This window comes from Varroa jacobsoni, unplaced genomic scaffold (genome assembly GCF_002532875.2).
Source record: "Varroa jacobsoni isolate VJ856 unplaced genomic scaffold, vjacob_1.0 scaffold_898, whole genome shotgun sequence".
In the NCBI taxonomy this organism is placed as follows: domain Eukaryota; kingdom Metazoa; phylum Arthropoda; class Arachnida; order Mesostigmata; family Varroidae; genus Varroa; species Varroa jacobsoni.
Window position 1 is genome coordinate 98,756 of NW_019213800.1, and position 7,042 is coordinate 105,797.

At 39.7% G+C, this 7,042-nt stretch overlaps 1 long non-coding RNA gene across 1 annotated transcript; it reads right to left on the bottom strand.

The window, feature by feature from the left end:
* Positions 1-2,656: 2,656 nt before the first annotated feature.
* On the bottom strand, positions 2,657-6,250 carry LOC111264787 (uncharacterized). The gene is made up of 3 exons (XR_002683081.2): positions 5,881-6,250; positions 3,608-3,871; positions 2,657-3,015 (listed from the first exon to the last, which is right to left on the bottom strand). It is a non-coding gene; the product is annotated as an uncharacterized LOC111264787 (long non-coding RNA).
* Between the last annotated feature and the right edge of the window lie 792 nt (positions 6,251-7,042).

The following is a 7,042-nucleotide window of genomic DNA, read 5'->3' on the forward strand; positions in this document are numbered from 1 at the left end:
TATTTCTTTGAATAAGCGTACGGGATGGAAATTCGTACGGCCGCTGATAGACATAATAATTTCTGAAAATGCTGAAGATGTTTTAATTGTGCCGTTTGTTTTGCCCACTATCCGTGATCACTCACCTAGCGTGGGAAGATAGGTTTTCCCTTTAATATCTTTTACAGTTCTACGTTGAGAAGGGTGTTTTTCTGTATGCACCAGAGTAAACCCTTAGTCCGCAGTGACTAGAGAACGTTGGAACGTTCATCGCTCTTCTCCCAATGGAAATATATTCTATTAAAGCCACGACAATATAATGGTACCGTTCTATAAGCTGTAATTATCAAATTCTTAAACACAGATGATTTGTGTATGTGTACTTGCCAGGTCGTTCATGATTGGGGCGAAAATATTAGCAGTGTACATTTAGCCCTATTTGGCATAGAAATTACTAGTTTTCTGCTTTGTGGTAATTGTTTCATGTAATCATTACTGAACTTACGCAACGCCTATGTGCTGGCGGCGTTAGCAACTCTATTCTAGATAATATAGTCCTGTGTGCACTTACTGAACTTTTTCGGCCATTTGCATACCTATCCACGTATCATATTCCATGCTTCTATTTAGCACTGTATAAAACGTATTGTCAATGTCTTACATCACGCATGGGAACACGTCCTGTACGTTACTATGTGTACGTGATAGCAAATCCTCCAACGAAATGAAGAATATTATCCTCGTCTCGGGCTTTTGCCATTTATTATCTCGTATGCTGCCGGGTTACGACCAATACGAGGCTCGCCTAAAGCTCACTGAACTTAGATCATGACCATAACATATATATTTTACAGATCTTTCGAGGCGTTAACAGAGCCAATAAGTTTCCAAATGCATAGAACAAATCCGACACCCAAGACATAAAACGTGAAAAACAGAGCTATACTAGTTCATATCTCAAGAGAAATAGCAAATTCAAACATTGATCAGTGGGACTCTCTTCGATTCACCCTGTTATTAAACTACATCACTGTCCGCTGTCCCTCCACTTTGAAGCTTCCCGTCAGTATCCTCCCGACCCTCTTATACGCTGTCGATAAAAGATGCGCCAATTGCTTTCAGCTTGTGCGACTATGGGAAGAAATAGGGAAACGCAATCGCTGGTTGTTCCGAAAAACGATGGTTGTGGGAATGGCGACGCCGACTGCAGTTCCGTTAGCGCGGTCTGGGATGCGCAGCGAAGCCACCACTCGTCTACAGCTTAGCCGGCAATGAAAGTAGCAGGGCAGCCAAAAGCCTGTGTTGCCTGCCGCGGCCGTACGTTCTGAAGAAGCCACCTTGTCACCATATATATATATATATATATATATATATATATATATATATATATATAAAGGGAGAAAAAGAGAGATGGCAGAAGTAAGAAAGCCGACTCGCGTCGTCGCTAGAAGAGCCCGCGTGAATGCTGCGCGATGGCTAGCTCCGTTTGTTGGAGAGTAGGGGAAAGGAGTCGCTCGAGCGAAGGGAATGACTAGGATTTAGCCGAAGGATAGATGGATGGAAAAGGAATTGATTTGGTAAATCCCTTCGTCGGGGATGAAAGGTACAAAAGGATGGCGCTCGAAGAGAAAACGGACCTGGGACAAAGAAAGGGCAACAAGAAGAGATGGAGGTGGGGAGACGTAACACCAAAATCATCATTATCAGGAGTAGTATTGGAAATGAAAGTAGGCCTGTTGAAGGAATAGAGAGGTAAATTTGACGGTAGCTGGCTAACGTTGGATCCATCGAACGAACGACGACATTACCGATAACCTGCCTTCGATGGAGAAGCTCAAAAAAGGAGGTAGAAAAGAGAAAGCAAGGAATGAATGACGACAACAGCGCTGGCTAGGACGATTGCCGAAAGCAGACGGACAACTAGCGATGCTGACATCTCCTAAGGTACAAGGATAACAACATCGCTACTAGTTGGTGACTTCGTTTCTGCTAGGGTGTTGCCAGGTGTTAGTGTGTCGCTGCCTTATAGGAGAAGAGAAATGGTAAGGCTTTGTTGGCAAAAAAAGAGAGTAAGCTATAGCTTTTGGGTAGATCGCGAATCGCTATTTGCTAAAGGTCCCAGAACCTGATCCTGTACGTCGGTGAGCTTGCAAAGAATGTAGTATTAGGGACATGTAGTTGCCTTAAGTAAAAATATTAAACCTCATCGTAAATACTTTTGTGAGCTGATACAGTCATTATTGGTAATAATGAATAATACATTGCGATGTTCTCACCTCGTACTGTACATGAGTACTACCCATGGCTGTGATATTTGAAGTAGGTTGAGCAGGACGACGTCACGAGAAATTTCCAATCAAAGAAGTAGAGGCCCAGACAAAGGTAACCTAATGCCCCATCCTAACAACCTATCAACGAGAAACTGTAAATGTTGAAGTACTGTATAAAGTAAGGTTTACGATTTACGATAGTTCTGCTGCATTTTAAGCGGAAAAAAAAAAACAAAAAAAAAGCCTGTAAGCAATGTCTTTCGAACCGAAGGAGAATTGGTGATTTCTTTTACGAATTACTAACATTTTACCACCTGTCTATTGTTTCGTAAACTGCAGGGTAATCAGTAGACGCCGTACTAGAAACGCATATTTTTCTCATTGAAAATGCTCGTATCTTCGTGCGTTACAGGTATGTAGCTTTTATTTATTAGCAGCGCTTTCCGGCTACAAGACGGATCAGTGCTGAATCACAAGGTAAACGCTACGTAGTATATTTTCCTGAAAACTGATAAGGGAATAGCAGCAAGACATTGTTAAGGTCCGCCGTATTCCAGCAACGCTTGGCTACATTCAATTTTTACATACGAATCCAGTGGATAAGTCTAGATTGAGACACTGAACGCTTTTACTTCGGAGGAACTCGCTTTGACAACGCTACTTTGACGCTCAGCTGGCGCAATGTGGGGTCAGCATATCTTAACTTGATAACCAAATTGTTGCTTCTTCGTCAGTCAGTTTCATAAGAGTGTGTTCTCCGCCATCGCTGAAAGAAAGCCAATCCAGGCGACTACGGTGAGCCATTAGGATAGTGTGAAAATAGATTTACCCAGTAATCCAAATCTATAGCTTAGGATACAACGTTAACCATATATTTAATTTTGAATTCATTTTATAATTAACCGACCTAAACTAACCTGAATATGGACAGCTCATTATGTCTGATAGGTGATTAACAAGTACGGAATCTGTTCAATAGGTACGTAAACGCCTTGTAAGTAAGTGAAAATCCTTGCAAACATTGAAAAACAATGCCCGATACAGATTTAGCATATTACTGCAATACCCATCACAAAGCGAACCGCAAGTGTCATTCTGAAAAGCGGCGTTCGAAGTACATGGACTAAACATGTGTATGGCTGTAGGGCCACCGTACTTTTCCGTCTCTTGATGGGACGCGAAACGTCTGCTTTGTTTCTATAATGTGCACGGGATATATATACTTGACAGATGACTTATCTAAGTGTTATAAATTCGTTCTTAGCTCTTCACACATGTTCTTGTAATACATACGAAGCTAAGGCTGTTCGTACGACAGTCAGTGCGTTTCTAGCTAAATTAAGTCAACTGCTAAGTACCTAATATTGCTTCAAATCTAATTAATCGTATGGGACCACTGCTGAAATGCTATTGTACATTTCCTAAAAGCGGATATTACGTCCGTCTTTTTTGTAAACACTTCCAGTTCCCCGCCTGACGGTACATTCTCGAAATGTTTGTCAGCTAGGCCGATCCATCTTTGTCCTTGTTATTCATGAAGAAGTGTATCTTGAAGTAAATTTGTTCGTGCAGCACTTTCTTTGGTCTTGTGTGAGGCATTCTCTGATGACCACTCAACCTTCCTGTAGTATAAAGCGGCCAATTATTTGTTATATTAGGTCTTTTAATAGGTATCCGGACTAAGAGAGTCCTAAAAATCATTTGATTACATTTGTTGTCGCTAAAAGCCGCTGTCGTTGAGCGAGATAAACACAAAAAAACATTGTTGTGAAACTGTTAGTTTTCAAAAACAGAATTTCCGTTCTTAATAAGAGCGTATGGTCTCGATGGCTAATTAATTTCTCTTATGTGTTACCACAGTATCTATTAAAAGAGCAAAAAGCATGCAACTATGGTGGTTCGAATCCCAGCGTTCGAGCACTAATTGATTATCAGCATCCTAAGCATTATCATTTCGTTTATCATATCGTTTCATACGTCTGTTCGAGAGATTCTAGATAGATAGATGCTAGAGATAGATAGATAGATAGATGCATATCTATCTATGTATCTACCTATATATATATATATATATATATATATATATATCTATTTATATCTATCTATTATTATTATTTATTATTACAAAAATAAACTTCACTACCACGAAAATTGGTCTTATAACATTTTCTTAAAGCGGGCAATATTATTTTATTGGGGCAGCGAGACCCTGTCATATACTATCTTTCTAAATTATCTAAATTTCGGCTATTATCAACTCGCTATTTTGGGAACTTTTCGTACTCGATCGGAGGCTGACGGATCAAGTCCCATTCCCGCTCGGACACAACGGGTTTTAGGCCAACTACCACAAAATATTCTCTTTCTTCTTCAATGTCATGGCTTTAAAACGCCGAAACATCACGAATTTAAAAATCTTTATCTTACCTAAATACAATAATCTAACTGACAGCTGTTTCTAATAGCTTTCAAATCAGCAAGCAAAATCTAGTGATTCAAAAAACCAATAGACTAAAGGCTTTCGAAAGACCCAGGCATAAGTTCTGTCAATTAGAACTTTAGAAGAGTCCTGCAGACAAAGATCAAGACCATTTGCTAATTATCTATGCCGTGCCTTTCTTTGAATCCTTCACAGTCCCAGGAGGCGACTAGCCTTTTGTGTCCTCAAAATGGTACAGTAGCAGCGCACGTGGTTATTAAATTTAAGGACACCTGAGGAGGTCTAGGGTTAAAATCTAGATAACCTGCGCTTTCTGTTGGCACCGAGCTGTTTCAAAGCATACTTGATAAAAATTTGTAAGAAAGAAACATTTGTGAGTGCCAAGAATGAGATATTAAATGTAAGCTCTGGACACAAATTCAAGGTTTGCCCTGCAATAACAAAAGTAAGATACACCAAACAGAGTTTGGTGATTGTTTCCTAATGACTGGAATTTTCGTAATTATATGGTACTATGATCGAGAAGCACAAGGTCAAATCTGTGTTCGTAAATTAAGCAAATTATTATATTTCTTAATGATTTTTCATGGCGAAAATGGATATGCGCATAGCTTAAAGCAATTTTCTCAAACATCGTGCAGTACTGCACGCCGAAAGCTATCATCATTTAGATCCATCAAACATGCCAAGTTCATATTGAAGAACAAACGCTTCTCTGATGATACAAACCTTTTCATGATGTCAGTTATCCATAAAACAACCTCTAATTATAGCTCACCCTTCTCATCATATTTGGGAGCATTATGTTAGCCAATCGATATCACACTTCATGTCACGCAGCTAAAGAGGCCTAAAAAGCTAAAACAATTTGATTTTTTGAACTTGAATAACATTGTTCTTAAATATCTCTTCCTAAACACCCACTTGTGTGCAACATCTGAGGCCTATGGTTACCATAATTTTACGAATAAACATTAATTTCTGAGCATCTCCCTTTGAGAACGTTCAAGAAGAAAAATTCCGCAAGCGGGCATCAGTCATTTTTTAAAGGATTTCATCGAATCTCGTTTTCCAATGGACCACGTCTGATATACAGTATCATTTTTTGTAAAGAGTGTTGTATATGCTTGTAAATGTTTGCAGTCGGTTGGGCCAACACGGTAGCGGACTCGGATTATATATAGAACGTACGTTTTAACGATGTAACACTTAGATGCAGGCCAAGGCGGTGATGTTTCTTATCTGTCCAATTACGACTCGCTTCTGTCTAGGCGCTTGTAGTACACACGCACCCTAATGTTATGCGAGGCAATTCCCCACAGAATCGGCTACAGCAGCAGAATCGGCTGCTGCAGCTGCCTGAGCGTATTTTGATGGAAGGTTCCGTGCTTCTATACAGAAAACATAGCTATAACGCAGACGACCAAGCGAACAAAGATCAGACGCTAGAAATGTAATAGAAATTCAGCGCGTGGCGTTATGTGTCACACTTGACAAGCGTACGACAGAAACTGTGTAAAATCGACGCTACACCTTACAACATAACTCAATCTGTATTGATTTTTTTCGGTTTAATTAGACACACTGCCGCAAAAGCCCGCATCATTGCTCTACATTCGTTTCTATCTTTCTGATAACTATGAACATAATAGAGCTAAAAAGTAGTTGATAATATAAATCTTACTTTTGGCAGAGAGGGACGGGTTATTTTTTTTCAGTATAGAGACGATATTAATGGTTATACAGTTCAGGATAAAAAGGAATTGCAACGAGGGCAAAGAGGTTGAAGCTTGAACGTGGGAAGAGATAAGACACATGGTGTACAAACCTAATGGAGCGTAACGCGTCCTTAAAGGGTCTGTTCTTGGGAAAAGAGACTACTCTTATTCAGAATCAATACTTTCAAGAAGAAGTCTTAAAAATATAAAATTCGAAAGATTTCTAAAAAGCCCTGAACAAGCTTCTCGATCTAAGTATAGACGCTGTTAATTCTATTATATACTGCACTGCCTTGCAGCTGCAATTAAACGTTTCTAGCCTTCCTTTGTTGCCTCATTTCTCATGGATGCCTCTAGTTCTTGCAATAATGTCGAAAAATACATTTTTCGTAAAGTGCCAAATAATGATAGAATTTTCCAAACAATGGTTTGTATTAGCTACACCTCTACCTGAAAAAAATGGGTTTACAAATATCGAATGCAATGACATGTAATGTGGGTGTTGTTTGTAAGCGACAAGTCAAAATGTTAGCCTTCTGACGATTGATTGACCTTGTCAAAGTGGCTAGTTCGGCCAATATTAGCTCACACCACAGGAGTCTCCATCACAAGCTCGACGACGTAGCCCCGGGGCA